The 19869-nt window shown below is 44.5% G+C and overlaps 1 protein-coding gene across 7 annotated transcripts in view; it reads left to right on the top strand.

Moving 5' to 3' along the window:
- The first annotated feature begins 10868 nt into the window (after positions 1-10868).
- dpp9 (dipeptidyl-peptidase 9) overlaps positions 10869-19869 on the top strand; it is a 107265-nt gene continuing 98264 nt past the window's right edge. For 5 of the 7 annotated variants that reach the window (XM_087976151.1, XM_087976153.1, XM_087976150.1 and 2 more), the window contains exon 1: positions 10869-11006. The gene's annotated coding sequence lies outside the window, so the exon portion shown is untranslated. The remainder of the gene's footprint in view (positions 11007-19869) is intronic. The other 2 variants (XM_087976149.1, XM_043720897.2) reach the window with 2 other exon arrangements.

The following is a 19869-nucleotide window of genomic DNA, read 5'->3' on the forward strand; positions in this document are numbered from 1 at the left end:
TCTTTAAGTCAGCTGTGTCACAGGGTTGAAGGCAGGAGGAATTGAATGATAGAAAAATTGGGAATACTGGGAATGGAAATGGAGCATGTCGGACTTTGGCTCAATCTACCAACTTACTTTCTTCTATGTGTGAGCCCAGTCCTGCGTGTTCTTTAAATGAAGCAATAGGAGAAGATATTTGGTCTCACACTCTTAATTTATTTTAAACAGTAAGTGGACAAAGTATACAGAGCTCTGGGTCTAAACATTTTTGTCCCTGACAAACTACAAAGTGTTCCAGTTCAAAAAGTAAGACCAATTCCCGTCCCTGAGCCAGTCTTTTATACTATAAAAAACGTCATGCAATCACTGATGTGGGATTATCTTCTGATTGGCTGTTGATCTGACTCCATTCTCCGCCTCCTTACGTTCCCAGATGTCCGACCCCACGTGACCCTGTTTTGCCCGCGAAACAGACAACCACGTGGCCCCCTGCACGCCTCCGGCGCATGAAACAGAGCATCACGTGACCCCACTGCACGCCTCCGGTGCGTGAAACGGAGCATCACGTGAACCTGTTTTGCAACGGAGCGGAGCACCACGTGACCTTGTTCTGCGCGCGCGCATAACGGAGCACCCCCAAAGGCTTCCGAATGCCGAGTATATTTACACTCGCAGCCAGCCATATATTTATAAGTAAGTCATATATTTCAAGTCCCCCTTTTGGTCTCATGAAAATGAGACCAACAAACCAGTTTTATACATCACATTCGCTCTCCGATACATAGTTTTTCATTCTTGCCAGAGCCATGGTTTCCGTCTCCATCTGTTAGGGCGGGGGAGCCTTGCCTTCAATTGTGTGAAGATTACCCCCTGCAGTCTGACCACAGGGAATGTCCCCTCCACCACCCTGTTAGGTCCTGTCCACCTTGGCTTCGTATGATCACCTTCAGCAGGATCCAGTCCGTGGTAGGTGACACCTGGCTCTGTCGGTCCCCCTTTTCCAATCCAACCTGTTTGGAGAAAGCTGACACCAAAGCTGTTAGTTGATCATAATAAGGTTTGTACTTTATAGAGGCTCCTCCTCCCTCTAACATCTGTATTCCAGCTCCTGGTCCCAGGAACTGCTGCCCTGTTGTTAGCTCGTACGGGGTAAACCCTATGATGGAGTTTACTGAACTTCTAATGGACAGTAAAGCTAAGGGTAGGGCATCCACCCAGCTTAACTTTGTTTGTGCACACACTTTTCCTATTTTTCCTTTTATGGACTGATTCATTCTTTCCAATTTTCCCTGTGACTGAGGATGGTACACTGTTCCAAACGCATGTTTCAGTCCTAAAGCTGCTTCAACTTCTTGCAGGTCTTTGTTCTTGAAATGTGTGCCATTATCTGACCTGACTCTCTTTGGAAACCCATGCATTGGAATGTCTTGGTTTATCAAAAATTTGATCACTGTTTTTGCGTCTTCCTTTTTTGCCGGTATTGCTTCTGGCCAACCAGTGTATGCATCCATTGCTACCAAAAGGTACCGTATCCGTTTACTCTCTCTATCATGTCAGTGTAGTCGATCACTATTTCCTGACCTGGCATTCTTGGAAAAGGGAATTTTCCCTTGTGTGGTTTCACTGTTGGTCTCACATTGTATTCTGTACACGTTCTACATTCCCTGTAATAATTTTCAATCATTGCTGGCAAGAACGGATGCCACCAATGTGTCAAATACCTCTGCATCTGTGTTTTTCCACAGTGTGTCAACCCATGAGCTTCCTGGAGCATGGAAGCTATCAAACCTGGGGGTACGACTGGTCTACCGTCCGGTGACCTCCCAATCCCTTCTGACTCTGTGGCCCCTCTCTCTCTCCAAACTGTCAGTTCATGAGGAGAGGCTTTCTACTGCTCTTTGATTAACACATTTGCATCGCAGGCAGGCAGCAGGTCATACACTGTTCTCTCTGTTTGCATCATTATATACTGTGGTGTATACCCTGCTGCTTTCTTTGCTGCTGAGTTGGCTTCCTGATTGCCCTTCGCTACTACTATATCTGCTTTATCATGTCCTCTACACTTGACCACTGCCACTTCTGCACGTTTCATTAGGGCCTCCGCTAATCTTTTCATATCTTTTTCATGTTTAATTGGAGTTTTTGCTACTGTTAAGAATCCTGCCCTGATCCATTGACTAAGTTCTACCTGTATAGCCCCTGTCACATATGCAGAGTCGGTGTAGATATTTACTCTTTTTCCCTCTGACCATTCTAATGCAGCTATCATTGCCTGTAGTTCAGCCAACTGGGCTGATTCTTTGCCTGTCACTTTTCCTGTGAACACTTCCTCAAATCCCTCACTTGTCTGTCGCACCACCGCATAGACTGCTTTAAGTCCTTCAGTTGGATGTCTGTGACAGCAGCCATCTGTGAACATCACTTCTTCTGGGTCTACTAATGGAATTGCCTGTAAATCTGCCCTAACTTTGGTATCTCTCTGTACCCTTTCCTCACACATGTGTGGCTCTCCTTCTCCCATGTTATCAGCCATGTTAATTCCTTCATGTGTAAAAATTATATGTGGTGCATTCAGGATTTTCTCTAACCTGGTTTGCCACAGTGACATCATTGTAAAGGCTGTTGAGTTCACATAGGCCACTATACTATGTGTCGTCAGTACTGTTAGTGAATGGCCCATGACTTTATGTGCTACCTTGTGGAGAATTTTTGCTACCCCTGCTGCATGTCTTGTACATGGCGGGTGTCTGTCCTCTACTGGATCAAGGGTAACACATACATCAGCACCTGCCTGCCTCCCCCTTTTTTGTGAAAAAGAACACCACTTACTGTGTGTAATTTTTCAGAAATATCGAGGAAAAATGGCTCTTTGTAATCAGGGATCGCTAAATCTGCAGCCCGCGTTAGGGCCTGTTTAAGAGATATGAAACTTTCGTCTGCCTCCGTGGTCCACTGCAAATGGGCCGATAAATTTCTCATGCCTTGCTCATTTACCATGGCCCTTAGAGGGAAAGTGAGCTCCCCATATAATGCAATGAATTGTCGACTGTACCCTGCCAACCCAAGAAATGAGAGCATGTCTTTTCCAGTGACTGGTTTGGTATGATGCAGAATGGAGGATCTATGAGACGGAGACACACCTGTTCCCTTAGCAGAAATAATTCTACCCAAAAAAGACACCGTTTGTCTGCAGCATTGCAATTTAGCCCGTGAGACTTTAAAACCAACACTATACAGGTGAAACAGCAACGACTTTGTGGCTTCTAAACAAGAAACATGATCGGGTGCTGCCAAAAGAATGTCATCCACATACTGGATCAATACCACCCCCTTTGCGAGCATCAGATCCTTCAGTTGCTGTTTCAGTACCTGATTAAACACCCCAGGTGACAAAATAAACCCTTGAGGGACCCTTGTATAACTTAGTTGTTGTCCTTTGTAGGTGAACGAAAAAATGTCCCTCAGATGATCAGCTAGGGGCAAACAGAAGAACGCGTTGGCCAGATCAATGCACGAGAACCACTTATGGTCAGGGGTCAGCACAGACATCGCAGTGTAAGGGTTTGGAACTGGAACTGTTGGAGTAGAAACGACACTATTGATCCGTCTAAGATCATGCGCCATCCTATATTTACCTGTATTCTGCTTCTCTACAGGTAAAATAGGTGTGTTCCAGGCTGACTGGGAGAGTTCTAGCACCCCTGCTGCTAACAATCCTTCAATTGTGTCGGCAATGCCGGCTTCAGCCTCTGGTTTGTGTGAATATTGTCTCTGCCAAATCGGAGTGTGGTCCATTAAATCAAATGTGATTGGTGGGACGTGTTTGCAGTGACCAACGTCCGTTGAACCTGCTGACCACAAGGTATCTGGTAGAGTGTCAAGCATCGCTGCAGCCTGTGGATGGTCTGTTTTCTCTCTGCCATGAAACCTTTCAATCTGCCTATGTTCCAGCAGTACCTTGTCAGTTGTCCTGTACATAATTCTATAGGCTTTCTCTGATGGTGAATATTGTAAACCGGGTAGCTGAGTCCAAACCCAATCAGTTAGTGCCATCAAACGTTTGGACATAGGTCCCAGATCCTTGGCCTGATATTTAGCATGCACGGCCAATGTGAGATGAGGTATAGCTTCTTCAGATATCTCATACCATTCCAACTGTTCTGCAGTCAGTTCAACAACACCCGCCACACCTTCTTTCCCTATCAGAATACAACTACAGGAAATATCCCATTGAGTCCCTTCTAAGTGCTGATAGAATGCATGCTGATAGATGTCATTATCATCTCTATCATAATACAGGGTAACATGAAGGGGATCTGCAGGAGGAGCATAGGGATGCAGCATCTGAACCCAGGGATGCCATTGGTTGTATAAAGACTTTATACCATTGTTCTGCCTGCTTTCAGGTTCGAGTAGTCCCCAGGGTATATCTGCCCACTGCCCTTCTGCCATTGGAGATGTGTCCGGTGATAGCATCATTTGGGATCCAGAGTGAATCATTGTCATAGAACAGTTGACAGAATAGCCATTTGGAAAGGTCACTACCAACCCGTCTAGTCCGCACAGAACCGAGACCCCACATCTCACCAGCAAGTCACGACCCATCAAATTCATAGGGCATGCAGGTGATGAAATATACCAGTGACGAAAGGTCTGTCCAGCCACTGATGTGATCAGTGGCGATGTCAAAGGCAGATTTTCTGGTTTACCCGAGAACCCTACTAACTGGACGCTGGAGGATGAAATATTTGACCGAGGTGTATCACAAGTGATGGTAGAAAATCTTGCACCCGCGTCAACCAAAAAAGACAGATTCTTGTCCATTACCCTCATTTGCATATAGGGGTCTGCCAACCCCACATGCCCCTGGATTCTTGGGCCCCGTCAATATTCGTACCCCTGCCCTTCCGGGATAGTCTGGGGGTACTGTCCTTGCACCGGGGCTGCAGCTACATTTGGGGCTTGGTAAGGTTGAGGAACCTGTTGAAAAGGAGGCTGACTTGAGTGGACATACTGTCCTCGGATCAATCCTTGGCCTCCCTTCTAGCCTCATCGAGCTGTAACTTCAGCAACTGCACTTGAGCTGACTCGTTGCTCTGTTTATCTTCATCCTGTTTCGTCCTGTAACGCTTCATGTGGTGCGTCAAGTGTTTCTCCCACTGTTCTGTAGAACAACCTGGGATATCAGGATTACTCTCCATTGCCTCTTTTACCTCCTTAGGCATCCCTGCCATAACGGCATTCCTAAATAATGTGGTCTGTAGCTGACCCGACCCTGGATGGCTCCCTGCAGTATCTGTCCACGTGCCCTTACACCTAGCCAAAAAGGCAGAGATATCCTCACCCTCCTTCATTGTGAAGGTGAGTGAGTGCATCGCTCCCGGTGGAATCGGAAATCTATTCCTCATTGCCCTTCCCACACAGCTGGCATGCTGCGCAAACGGCTCTGAATCAGGTAGTAAGGTGGTCCCCGCATACGCTTCAATCTGCTGTATTTCCCACATATTCAATTGCTTGCCCAACAATGCTCTCCAATCACCCATAGCTAACTTGTGCCCTAGTGTATATTGGCAAAATTTAGTCATCCAAGGCCCACCTCCCTCCATGGGTGGGGACATTTTATCCAGGATGCAATTCATGTCAGTAAATGTGAAGGGCTGATAAACATCCCCCAAATAAGAGTCTCTGTACATTAATGGCATTTGGTGGTGCTGATACTGTACGGATTGTCGTAATGTGTCTCTGTGACGCAGGTTGTAACTTGGTTCAGGTAGGGGCTTCATTGGAGGGCCATGTTCAGTATGCATTGTGAGTGAGCCTTTCAAAGTGACGGGGTAGGTGTGTGGGTCATCGTCGTCAGGGATTCTTCGCCTCAATATCTGTACTATTTTCAGACTCCCCCCCCCCCCCCCACCATCCAATTTGTCTCTATCTCGTTCTTCCCTCAAATCTCTCCTTCTTATGTCTGAGAACCCGTCATCTAGTAACTGACCTGAACTACGTAATCTTCCCCTCCTTTCGCCCTCAACACTATATGGTGTCGAGTGAGCATCTGGCTCTTCCAATAATGAATATCTCCCTTGTTTCGGCTGTTCTTTGTTTCTGCTGTGTGTCATTATCACCCTGCTTGCCTCCTCCGCTTCTTTAACTCTCCGTCAGCTTCTTGTGTTAGTTTTTCTACCTTTCTGATGCTTTCTTCTACTGCTTCCGCCAGTCTCTCTTTTATTGCTTCATACTCTCTCGTTCCTACTTCTTGCACATCCAACACCCCTTCTTGAACATACATAAGTGGCATTTGTGTTACAGGATATGGGGGCAGTGATTGTGCCCCAGGCAATTTAGGATATAATGGCGCGGTTGGTACTGCCTTTTCTGTCTCCTTTGCCAGTTCTGTTTTAGAGGTACCACCTACTCTCTTTTGTAATGTTTCTACTGCCATATAGGCTAACGTCATGTTGTGCAGATAAATCCTCCTCTCCTCTTTCTCCTCGCCTTCTTTTGTCCACTTTCTTCTAACTAATATTGACACTTTCTTTCCCTTCATGTGCTCTTCAACTTCTAATTTAGCTTGCTCTTCTGCTTTTCCTAAAAACAGTGACAATTGCTCCCTCTCCTCATCTTTAGGGACTTTGCCCTGTTGTAATTCGTCCCAAATCTTATCATATTTCTCCATCATTGTTTTTTGTTTGTCCTTTGCAAGTCCAATAACTAACTGACTTCTAGCCTTACCCCACTGCTGTTTTACGGGCAACATTAAGTCAAAAGAACATCCTCCGTATTCCTCACACTCTTTATCAAATTCCCCTTCCATTTTTTTTTTGTTTTTTTTGTATTTTTGTTTTAATCCTCCCGTCTAGCAGTCAATTGGTTTGGATATAATATAACCGAGCAACTAACCCAATCAGAGACAAATCCGGTGGCCAGTCAGTTTGTATGGAGTACACCCGAGCAACTGACCCTTTCAGTGAGATTTATCAGCAGGGTCGTTGTTATCACCGTTAGGTTTCCACTGCCAACTCTCTCTCGCTGAGACACCACCCGTCCCTGTCTTCAAGACACTACTGGCTTTTCTGCCACCCTCCGTACATTCCCCAATATAAGTTTTAAAATATACAACACAATCATACACCACAATTTGTGAGCGTTGCTTTTATGAGATCCTGCTCAATGGACTTTAAACCTCCTCACATTTACGCACGTTGTTACTTTTATGGGGACTCTAACCCCAAGGGACTTTAAACCCGTACGTATTAAACTTTGTTGCTTTTATGGGGACTCTAACCCCAAGGGACTTTAAATCCATACGTACCTTGTTGCTTTTATGGGGACTCTAACCCCAAGGGACTTTAAACCTGTACGTACTATATCAATACTTTATCCACTTACTATTACTAGGACACTTGCAGTATAATGACAACAATCAATTTAGTATTTCCAATTGCAGAACTTCGATATAAACAGGCGTCTGCTCACCTTTTTTTATGCGGCGCCGCTTGTTGTTGTCATCAGATGTCAGTTGTCCATTGTTTCTATTTTTCTCTCTTTTCCGTCACTTCTCTGTCTTCGTCACGTTGGGGTCACCAATTTGTCAGACTTTGGCTCAATCTACCAACTTACTTTCTTCTATGTGAGAGCCCATTCCTGCGTGTTCTTTAAATGAAGCAATAGGAGAAGATATTCGGTCTCACACTCTTAATTTATTTTAAACAGTAAGTGGACAAAGTATACAGTGCTCTGGGTCTAAACATTTTTGTCCCTGACAAACTACGAAGTGTTCCAGTTCGAAAAGTAAGACCTATTCCCGTCCCTGAGCCAGTCTTTTATACTATAAAAAACGTCATGCAATCACTGATGTGGGATTATCTTCTGATTGGCTGTTGATCTGACTCCATTCTCCGCCTCCTTACGTTCCCGGATGTCTGACCCCACGTGACCCTGTTTTGCCCGCGAAACGGAGAACCACGTGACCCCCTGCACGCCTCCGGCGCGTGAAATGGAGCATCACGTGACCCTGTTTTGCAACGGAGTGGAGCACCACGTGACCTTGTTCTGCGCGCCCACATAACGGAGCACCCCCAAAGGCTTCCGAATGCCGAGTATATTTACACTCGCAGCCAGCCATATATTTATAAGTAAGTCATATATTTACAAGCAAGAAAACATTTAAAAAGAATAGAAACAAAATGTGTGTCTAGAAGCAGATGAAATGAGAAAAGAAACAGAAACAGCATACGGATAGAGTTTACAGTCTGAAATATTTTGAAACTTTGAAAGTTAATGTTGTTGAATTAACTCCAGGAGAGGGTGAAGTGTTTAAGTGAAAAGTGAGGCTTCATTGGAGGAGTCCAGCAGGCTGAGACAAGTGGAGAATTAAAATGATAGACCATTGGAAAGCCTGGATTGGTGTTATCCTTAAGAACTTTACAGCCTTCTGGATTCAGTATGGAGTTCAACAATTTCAGATCATAAACCATCTCTCCAGGGCAGATGTTTTTCTTGTCTTAAGAGCTATACTGAAGGGTTACTTTTTTTAATTCTCACAAACGCTTTATGAGGTGACCTAGTCCAGTAGTAATATACTCTTCTGTATTTGTGTTGACCTATATGGTCTTTGAAGGCCCACAGAAGCAGATGTAGAAGAACTCATTTATATCCTTAATAGTTATTTAACCATTATTCAGAAATTTAATGCCACAATATACAGGAAAGTATTAATTTCCTGGCTACCAGTGTATTGAAATTGGCAAAAGACAACAAGCATAAGGTAGGGAAAGGTTTTGTTTTCGAACTAACTGGTACATATTCCACACAAAAAGCCATTACCCTAAACAGAGCTTTCACAGACTGAAAGTGAGGACTGCAGATGCTGGAGATCAGAGCTGAAAATGTGTTGCTGGAAAAGCGCAGCAGGTCAGGCAGCATCCAAGGAACAGGAGAATCGAAGTTTCGGGCATAAGCTGATTCCTGAAGAAGGGCTTATGCCCGAAATGTCGATTCTCCTGTTCCTTGGATGCTGCCTGACCTGCTACGCTTTTCCAGCAACACATTTTCAGCTCAGTTTCACAGACTGAAGACATGGCTAAATTGCTTCCACTATATATGATAAATCTGTAATGTTTTTTAAACTGGAAGTTATTATGCATTTTACCATACCTCACACCTCAAAGACTTAAATGTAACAAATTGAGTGTTCATTGCAACAGCTTTCACAATAATCTTCCACATAGACTAAATCTTGAACATATTCAGCCCAACAGACTTATCACATTCATTTGCTAGCCATTCATTACTACAGGGATTTTACATTTTCCAAGTTTCCAGTTAGATATATGCTCCTTCTGTTATGTTATGATCCCAGCTAATGTTATTACAAGTCAGATTCCAGACTGAAATCTAGCTTGTTTTGTTTAATGAGGTGGTCTTCCACTAAACACAAGCACGCAATGGTATAGATTTATTTTCATAAACAGAAATTAGTTACACAAAAGATAAAATATACTAAACATAATTTGACAGATTTCAAACGATACTGTAAAAATATAATTCCATGTATCTGAACATGATCACATATGGCACTCCAACAAGGAGGAGAGTTTGATTTTATTTAATATTTATTCATTTTCTCAGTCTTGAGAGTTTGATAGCCTCTTACTCAATTGGTTCCTGAGTTTAGACCTTCTCAGTTTCAAATAACCTCTTCTGCATTTTATCCCATCACTTTGGTCTGGTCCTTTCAAATTAAAATCTTTACAGCCTTCTGGACTCAGTATGGAGTTCAACAATCAGTTCATGAACCATCTCTACAGGGCAGATGTTCTTTTCTTAACAGCTATTTTAAGAAAAGGTAAGCTATTTCCTAACTGTTTAAAATTAACTCCTTTCTTTAAGAAAAATTATTTTATGTATCCAATTTCAAACAAAACTTTTGTGAACTGAAATAAAAAAGCTTTCCAGGCCTTTCCAATCATCTCATCTTTAGTCCGATCAAAAAAAAAGATTATTCTAAACAGAAAGCAAGTTAATGATCTTCAAAGTTTAATCTGGAGGTGTCAGTGTTGGACTGGGGTGTACAAAGTTAAAAATCACACAACATCAGGTTATGGTCCAACAGGTTTATTTGGAAGCACTAGCTTTTGGAGCACTGACCCTTCATCACATAACCACCTGATGAAGGAGCAGTGCTCTGAAAGCTTGTGCTTCCAATTAAACCTGTTGGTCTATAACCTGGTGTTGTGTGATTTTTAACAATGTTTAATCCGTCTCTCCCAACACCAAATCCCCTTCATCACCATAGGACTCCCCCTGTCACACTGATCTAATTATATCTTTAGAAATACTTAATTAATACAAATTAATTATTAAACTTCATAAACACTAAAACACATATGCCACAAGTTCAGAATCAAAAGAAACTATGCATACAAAACACAAATCTTACCTCACAGATCGTATTCTTAACTGTTCTCCCGACTTTGCCACCCCTTCCAACACCATTCCAGCCGCCCACTCTCTTCCAGCCTCCTCACATCGACCCAGCTTCTCCCGCTACATTTCGATCTCTAACCTCACTTCAAACGCATCTCCTCCTAACGACCATCTCTTTCCTCCCACCTCCCAGCAGTGGCCCCTGTTCCACCGCCGATGGGAGGGGCTATGAGTCATCCGAACCTTGGGAGGCGCTGTGAATCCTTCGGGCGACACACCGTGAGTCCACCGAGCCCAGAGACAGTGTCCTCCGGGCCGCGGGAGGCGCTGTGCGCGCTCCTAGTCCCGGGAGGCGCTGTGTGTCCTCCGAGCCGCGGGAGGCGCTGTGCGCGCTCCTAGTCCCGGGAGGCGCTGTGTGTCCTCCGAGCCGCGGGAGGCGCCTCCTCTCTGCGGGGCGAGGATGCTCCTGTGGCCGCGGTTGCCTTGTCGCGGGATGAAAGGTCGGAGTTGCGGTACCTGGTGTGTCTGGCGTCCTACCTCCTTGTCGGGTTGAATGAAGCCGGAGGGGGAGTCTGCGATATATCCTGAACCTGTGGAAGGTGAGGATTGGGGTGTGAGGGAGAGGACCCGGAGAGACGTGGGGGTGGGGGAGGGGAAACAAAAACAAATAGCTGGAGAACCTCAGCAGACCCATCGCTATCTGCGGAGACAAAGCGGAGTTCACATTTCAGGTTCAATGATCCTTTTTCGGAACAGTGACAGGCGGGTGCCGCCAGTAGCCGGAACCTCATCCGGCGCCTGTTCTGAGGCCTGAGCGAGTCGTGTGCAGCGGGCCCGGGGCCCCGGGCCCTGCCTCTGGGGCTCGCGGTTCTATTAAATGGTGAAAAGGCCGGAGCGCCAGCGGCGGTTGGCTTGGGGAGGGCGGGGTCGTTTGCGGCTGGACGGAGTATCTCTGACCCCGGTCTTCCCGCTCCTCAGACCCGCCAGCAGTCTGCAGCCTCCCTCCGTCAGCGAGGCCTAAGCTGCTTCCAGCAGAAAGGTGGCTTAATGTTTGTAGTAGACTGAGCGGAATCACCCTGACTCCGATGATATTTGCAGCACGGACATTTCCATTTAAATTACATTTTTAGTAGTTATAGCCCCCTCCGCTTCCTGTTATAATAACTCAATATAGAAAGGATCAGGGATAGGGAGGATGCAATCCAGTTGCATCTCCAACTTTGACGGAGCTTTCGCTGGAAAACTTTTCTTTGGGCTGCAAAGAATGTTTGAATTTCAAAGGGAGTATGTTTTTTCGTTTTAGAAAGTAGATCTCGGATACTTCATTAATCTGTCAATCTCGCTTCAGTTGTGGTAGTTTTGCTATCTTCATGTCATTCATTTGTAAACTTGTACTTGATGGCTTAACGAGTAATTGATATGGTACTGAGTTATACGGAGTAGGAAAACCCTAAATGTGAGCTTTTGTGTTGAATATCAAAAAGTGGGTAACTATAGAATTGTAGTTGCTTTTGGGATCCACAGGCTGAGGGAACAGAAAAAACTGCCTTAAAAACTTGCTTTTGAACTGTTTGGATTGCTGGGTAGGCCATTTCAGATAGCGGTTAAGATTGAACAACATTTCCATCACTAAATGGTGTTAGTGAACCAGTTCACTTTTTATGACCATCAACAATGTGCCATCATACTAACCTTTTTAAAAATGCCAATTTTTCATCATCTGCCATGGTGGCATTTGAACCAAGAGATAAAAATCAGTGCAAGAGAAACTCAGCAATTCTGGCAGCATCTGTTGGGAGAGACAGCTAACTTTGAATCTGATATGACTCCTTGTCAGAACTGTTTTCAAGTCATCTCAGACTTGAAACTTTGTTTCATTTTCCACAGATGCTGCGAGACCTGCTAAGTTTCTTCAGCACTTTGTTTTTATTTCAGATTTCCAACATCTGCAGTATTTTGCTTTTATTTGAGCATTAATCTGAGGCTAATTCAGTTAAGTGACAGTACTGCTATGGATTTCCACTAATGTTTTGGTGGTTTGGAGATGTATCAGAAGTGCAGCTGTGAGATGGGATTGGATTTAATTGTGATATCATGATGGACAAATAAACTACTCACTCGCTGTTTAACTTTATTGACGATCAAGTGAATTTGAGAGGACTTGTCAGGGCTCATGTAATTCCATATTTCTGGGTTTGTAATTATCTTTAGGCTCTTTATGTCACTTGAGTGGTATTTAGCTTAATCAGTTAAAACTTTGTTCAGTGGGGATTATACACCGGATGGAATAGGTGGACTCAGCAGAAAAAAATGTAATCTGTGTAAGAGCTGTTACTTAGCACATTTAAAATAAACAAGCATTTGAAGTGCTTCTTTTCGAAAACAAGGTATGAACTGATGACACTTCATCAGTAAAGTGATAGAAAAGGTCAAGAACCGGCTCAGGAAAGCTGACTTTGGGCTCTGCCAGGGCCACTCAGCTCCTCACCTCAATATAGCCTTGGTTCAAACATGGACAAAAGACCTAAATTCTACAGGTGAGATGACAGAGTGTGGCATTAAGGAATGCTGGCAAAACTAGAATCAATCGGTATAGGGGGCAAACTCTCCGCTGGTTGGACTCATGCCTGACATGTAGGAAGATGGTTGTGATTGTTGGAGGTGGGTCATCTCACTTTCAGGGCATCTCTGTAGGAGTTCCTCAAGACAGTGTCCTAGGCCCAACCTATCTTCAGCTGCTTCCTGACCTTACTCCCTCGTAAAGTAAGACGTGGCGTTGTTTCCTGGTAATTGCACAATGTTCACCGTTCATGATTCCTCATGCTCCGAAAGCTAGTGTGCTTCCAATTAAACATGTTGGACTATAACATGGTGTTGTGTGATTTTTAACATGATTCCTCAGGTACTGAAGTAGTTCATGTTCAAGTATAGCTGGATCTGGATAATATGGAAGCTTGGGCTGGTAAGTGGCATTCATGCCACTCCAATGCCAGGCTATGACCATCACCAAAAAGAGACTATCTAGCCACTGCCTCTTGACTTTCAATAGTGTTACCATCAAAGGAATCCCCCACTACCAACATCCTGTGGGTTGTCTTTAACCAGAAACTCAACTGTACTCGCCACATAAACACAATGGCAACAAGCGCAGGTCAGAGGCTAGGAATATTATGGTGAGTAACTCCATTCCTGACGTCCCAAATTCCATCGTCCATCTATAAGGCACAAGTCAGAAGTGTGATGGAATGCTCCCCACTTGCCTGGATGGGTACATCTCCAACAACATTCAAGAAGCATGGCACCATATCGGATAAACTAGCTACTTGATTGGCACTACATTGACAAACATCCATTTCCTCCACCACCAATGCTAAGTCACAGTAGAGTGTACTGTCTTCAAGATGGGACACAGCAGAAATTCCCCAATGAGCCTCAGACAGCACTTTCCAAATGCACACCACTTTGATCTAAAGGACATGGGTAACAGATACCTGGAACAACACAATCTTCAAGTTCTCCTCCAAGCCGCTCACCATCCTGACTTGGCCACGTATTGCTGTTCCTTCACTGTCACTGTGTCAAAATTTTGGAATTCCCTCTGTTAGGACATGGATTCAATCCAGAGCATGTGGACTGCAGCAGTTCAGGAAGGCACCTTACCACCACACCTCAAGGACAACTAAGGATGGGCAATAAATGCTGGTCAGCTTGCAATGCCCACATCCCACGAATGAATTTTAAAAAAGCTACAGTGAAGTTTTGGGTCAGATGAAAAGAAATTTGGGTAAGGAGGTTGATTTGAATTAGTGTCTCAAAGGAAGAAAGCAAGTTGGAGATTCTAAAAAGAATATTCCAAAACTTGGGACTGAGGCAGTTGGAGCCGTGATCACCAATGTTGGAGCATTATAAACCAGATAAGTTAAAGCAGCTAAAGGTATTTAGTAAGCTATCACATAAAATATTACTGCATGAAATAAGGGTTCTGGGTATTGGGATAGAGGATTGCCTAATGGAAATGGAGTTGATGTCAATGAATCATTTTTGGTTGGCAAATTGTTAACTAGTAGAATGTTGCAGGAACCATTGCTGGGACCATAATGATTTGTAATCTATATCAATGTATTTGGTGAAGGGACTGCCTATCTATTTTAATCAAATTTGCTGATGATACAAAATTAGGTAACAAGATGTTTTGTAAAGAGGATACAGAGTGTTCTAAAAGACATAGGCTAAGTTGGTGTAAAAAAAAACTACACATGGAGTATCCGTGAGAAAATGTGAACTTTTTCATTTGGGCAGGAAGATTAGGAAGGCAGAATGTTATCCAAAGAGAGGGCCTGCGGAATGATTTGTTCAGATCGACCTGGGTGTCCTCGTGAATGAAACAGAAAAATATTAGCACGTAGTACCTAAGTCATACGGATGACAAATAGAATATTGGACTCTATTTTCGTAGAATTTGGGTGTTACTGGCAAGGCCAGTGTTTATTGTCTATTCTTAATTGCTCTTGGAAAGATGGCGGTGAGCTGTCTCCTCCAACTGCTGCAATTCCTTGTGGTCTAGATACGTTCACAATGCTTTACTAAGGGTTTTACAAGATTTAGACCCAATGGCAGTGAAGGATTGTCGATATAGTTCTAAGTCAGGATGATCTGCAACTTGGAGGGACACTTGCAGTTGATGTTCATATGCATACGCTGCCCTTGTCTTTCCAGGTGGTAGAGGTAGTAGATGGAGTGTGCCCATGGGCACACGTATGGGCCACAGCTATGCCTGTCTCTTTGTTGGCTACGTAGAGCAGTTGACCTTCCGTAATTACACCGGCACCACTCCCCACCTCTTCCTCCACTACATTGATGACTGCATTGGCGCCACCTTGTGCTCCCGCGAGGAGGTTGAGCAATTCATCAACTTCACCAACACATTCCACCCTGACCTTAAATTTACCTGGACCATCTCTGACACCTCCCTCCCCTTCCTGGACCTCTCCATCTCCATTAATGACGACCGACTTGACACTGACATTTTTTACAAACCCACCGACTCCCACAGCTACCTGGATTACACCTCTTCCCACCCTACCTCTTGCAAAAATGCCATCCCGTATTCCCAATTCCTCCGCCGGATCTGCCCCCCCACAACCCACCCTCCCATCCTGGCACCTTCCCCTGCCACCGCAGGAACTGTAAAACCTGTGCCCACACCTCCTCCCTCACCTCTATCCAAGGCCCTAAAGGAGCCTTCCGCATCCATCGAAGTTTTACTTGCACATCCACTAATATCATTTATTGTATCCGTTGCTCCCGATGCGGTCTCCTCTACATTGGGGAGACTGGACGCCTCCTAGCAGAGCGCTTTAGGGAACATCTCCGGGACACGCGCACCAATCAACCACACCGCCCCGCGGCCCAACATTTCAACTCCCCCATCCACTCTGCCGAGGACATGGAGGTCCTGGGCCTCCTTCACCGCTCCCTCACCACCAGATGCCTGGAGGAAGAACGCCTCATCTTCTGCCTCGGAATACTTCAACCCCAGGGCATCAATGTGGACTTCAACAGTTTCCTCATTTCCCCTTCCCCCACCTCACCCTAGTTCCAAACTTCCAGCTCAGCACTGTCCCCATGACTTGTCCGGACTTGTCCTACCTGCCTATCTCCTTTTCAACCTATCCACTCCACCCTCTCCTCCCTGACCTATCACCTTCATCCCCTCCCCCACTCACCCATTGTACTCTATGCTACTTTCTCCCCACCCCCACCCTCCTCTAGCTTATCTCTCCACGCTTCAGGTTCACTGCCTTTCTTCCTGATGAAGGGCTTTTGCCCGAAACATCGATTTTGCTGCTCCTTGGATGCTGCCTGAACTGCTGTGCTCTTCCAGCACCACTAATCCAGAATCTGGTTTCCAGCATCTGCAGTCATTGTTTTTACCCAGATGGAGTGTGCCATTGCAGGCATGCTGCTTTGTCACTGCCGTATGTCTTTTGAACGGTACACGTTGGTGTGAGGAGATTAATTGTTGGAGGTGGTGACCTGGATGGAGTAAAGAATCTTGAACATTGTTGAATCTGCACTCTTCCAGACAAATGGAGAGTAATTCATTGCACTCTTGACTTGTGCCTTCCAGATGGTGTTGAGAATTTTGGGAGTCAGAAGTGGGTTTCACCTCGGAGTTCTGAACCTTTGACATGCTCGTGTTGGCACAGTATTTATAGATATTTTTAATCGATCTGTTTAGGCATGTGACACATGTTTGAAGCATTTGGGACTTGAACCCAACCCTCTTTGAACAGAGATCACGATCTTACCACTCTACTGCAAGAGCCTTGCTTATAGTTGGTCCAGTTCAACTGCTGGTCAATGGTAACCTCCAGGATATTGACAATGGGGGGTGTCAACAATGGTAATGCCATTGAATGTTAAGGAATTGTGTATGAATTCTTCCCCTTTGCAGGTGATAGGAGACTTTTAACTTTCCAAACATATATTGGGACTGTCATGCGTTAAGGACTTGGATGGAGAGGAATTTAAGTGTGTACATGAAATTGTTCTCAATTAATATGTAGATGGCCCTACTAAAGAAGGAGTAAAACTTGACCTTCTCTTGGGTAATAATGCAGGCAGGTGACTGAAGTGTAAGTGGCGAAGCACTTTGGGGCTGGTGATCATCATTCTATTTGTTTCAAAATAGCTATGAAAAGGATAGACCAGATCTAAAAGCTAAAGTTCTAAATTGGAGGAAGGCCAATTTTGACAGTATTAGGTAAGAAATTTCAGAAGTTGATTTGCAGGTAAAGGGATAGCTGGAAAGTGGGAAGCCTTCAAAAATGAGATATTGAGAGTATTGAGAAAGTGTGTTTCTGTTAATGTGAAGGGCAGGGCTGGTGGGTGTAGCGAATGCTGGATGATTAGAGAAATTGAGGCTCTGGTCAAGAAAAAGGAGGCATATGTTAGGTACACACAGCTGGGATTGAGTGAATCCCTAGAAGAATATAAAGGCAGTGGGAGTACACCTAAGGAAATCAGGAGGGCTAAAAGGGGGCATGAAGTAGTTTTGGAGAAAGTGAGGATTGTGGATACTGGAAATCAGTCGAAAAGTATGGCACTGGAAAAGCACAGCAGGTCAGGCAGCATCCGAGGAGCAGGAAAGTTGATGTTTTAGGAATCATCAGGAATGTTTGGGGGGGCGTGTGGGGAAGTGGGCTGAGCGATAAATGGGAGAGTGAGGGTGGAGGCCAAGTTACTGTGACGGTGATAGATAGATGCAGGTGGGAGTGATATTGATAGGTCGGAGGGGAGGCTGGAGAGGATAGGTGGGAAAGGAAGGTTAACAGGATAGTTCAAGAGGGCATTGCTGTGTTGGAGGATTGGATCTGGGATGAGGTGGGGGAAGGGACGATTAGGAAACTGGTGAAGTCTATGTTGATGCCACGAGGTTGAGGGGTCCCAAGGTGGAAGAGATGTCGGGTGGCTTGGATTTGGCAATGGCGGAGGTGGAGGAATTGCATGTCCTTGGCAGAGTGGGAGGGAGGAGTTGAAGCGAGCAACTGCAGGGCGATGGGCTTGTTTGGTGCGTATGTCCCCTGAAATGTTCCGTGAGTTGGCATCCTGTCTCCAATGTAGAGTTTCCTGAAGAAGGGCTTATGCCCGAAACGTCGATTCTCCTGCTCCTTGGATGCTGCCTGACCTGCTGCGCTTTTCCAGCTCTGATCTCCAGCATCTGCAGTCCTCACTTTCTCCAACATAGAGGAGACCACATTGAAACCAACAGACACAATAGATGAGGTGTTCGGATATGCAAGAAAATCTCTGTCAGATGTGAAGTGATCCTTTGGGGCCTTGGATGTAGGCGAGGGGAAAGGTGTAGGCACCAGTTTTACCCCACCTGTGGTGGCAAGGGAAGGTGTCAGTAGTGGAGGGTGGGTTGGTGGGGGGAATGGAGGGAGTCCCAGGGAATAGATTAAGGTGAGAGGGCAAAAATTTAAAAGGGACCTGGAGCAACTTATTCAAGGTGTGCTTCCAGGGGATGTGGAGCTGGTACAATTACAACATTTAAGAGGCATCTGGATGAGTGCATACATAGGAAGGTTTTAGAAAGATATGTGCCAGATGCTGGCAGATGGTACTGGATTTATTTAGGATATCTGGTCAGCATAGATGAATTAGACCGAAGGGTCTCTTTTTCCGTACTATACAACTCTTATGACTATCCAGAAATCTCCTGCTTGAGAATTCCAGATGGTTATATTAATTTTGCTATATTGGAAAAGAAGAATGAGTGTTCGAGATCAATAGACTGTTGAAATAATATGGAAATGCAGTTTATGGAAAGTGATATGGAAATGTAACTTTGTATCTTGCACGTCTGTTATATTTTCTGAATGCGAATAGTCATTTGGTAGCACGAAACTTGAGCATTGCTGAAAACAGACACATTTTGTCAAAGCTTTTCATTAGGACTCACCTGGACAACTCAAGAAATATCAATGTAAATGGAAACATTTATACTGTAAGAGAGGAGAGTTGAGAGTGGTTGGCAAGTGGACTTTGATTGCTGAGGCATTACTGTGGAAACTGCACCAGTTTCAGTCCATGTATGTATTAAGTTTTGTTTCCTTTATACTTTGGTTTACTTGTGAATTGTCGTTTTGAGGGAGAGGTAAAAAGCCTTGAATAAACATCTTTTCAAAACTTTTCATTTTTCAATAAATAGAATTCTTTCTTAAAGTTTCAGCTTTATACGGTAGTGTGAAATTCCCTTTCATCCATCCATCCATCCATCTCTCTACTTCCCTGTTTTCATCCAACACATTTGAAGCCAATTTTTTGTCCACCCTGCTAACATTTCCTCCATCAGTTAATTGTCCATTTTTGTTAACTTTACTTGCAAAACATCTCAGCTTACTTGAATAATTGTTGTATAAACAGAGTGAAAATTTGAACCTGTGAACATTTGTATATTGGCAGTTAATTGCAGCAATGGATGATGAGTATCTACTCGGGGAACCTAGTGTTGTTTCTACACCAGCTAACAAAGATCTAACTGCATGAATACTGCTTTCCAAATATTGGGTCCAAAATTGCTCCGCCCTTGTTGGGCTTTCTACCTACTCACCAAATAACGTTCTGCTGGATGGATGATTGAAGAACTTTACTTTCTCCTGACCGTAAAACTATTTGGGAGGCCTTTAGTATCCACCCAAATGCACATTAGCCCCTTTTGTGTTGTTTTCACGTCTACCCATGTGACCCTAGTAGAGTCATAGAGATGTACTGCACAGAAACTCATCCATGCCGACCAGGTATCCCAACCCAATCTATTCCCACCTGCCAGCACTCGGCCCATATCCTTCCAAACCTTTCCTATTCATATACCTGTCCATTTGCCTTTTAAATGTTGCAATTGTACTAGACTCCTCCACTTCATCTGGCAGCCTGTTCCACACACATACTACCTTC

Source organism: Chiloscyllium plagiosum, unplaced genomic scaffold, assembly GCF_037043375.1.
Source record: "Chiloscyllium plagiosum isolate Xiang-an unplaced genomic scaffold, Cpla_swu_hap1 HiC_scaffold_28, whole genome shotgun sequence".
NCBI lineage: Eukaryota > Metazoa > Chordata > Chondrichthyes > Orectolobiformes > Hemiscylliidae > Chiloscyllium > Chiloscyllium plagiosum.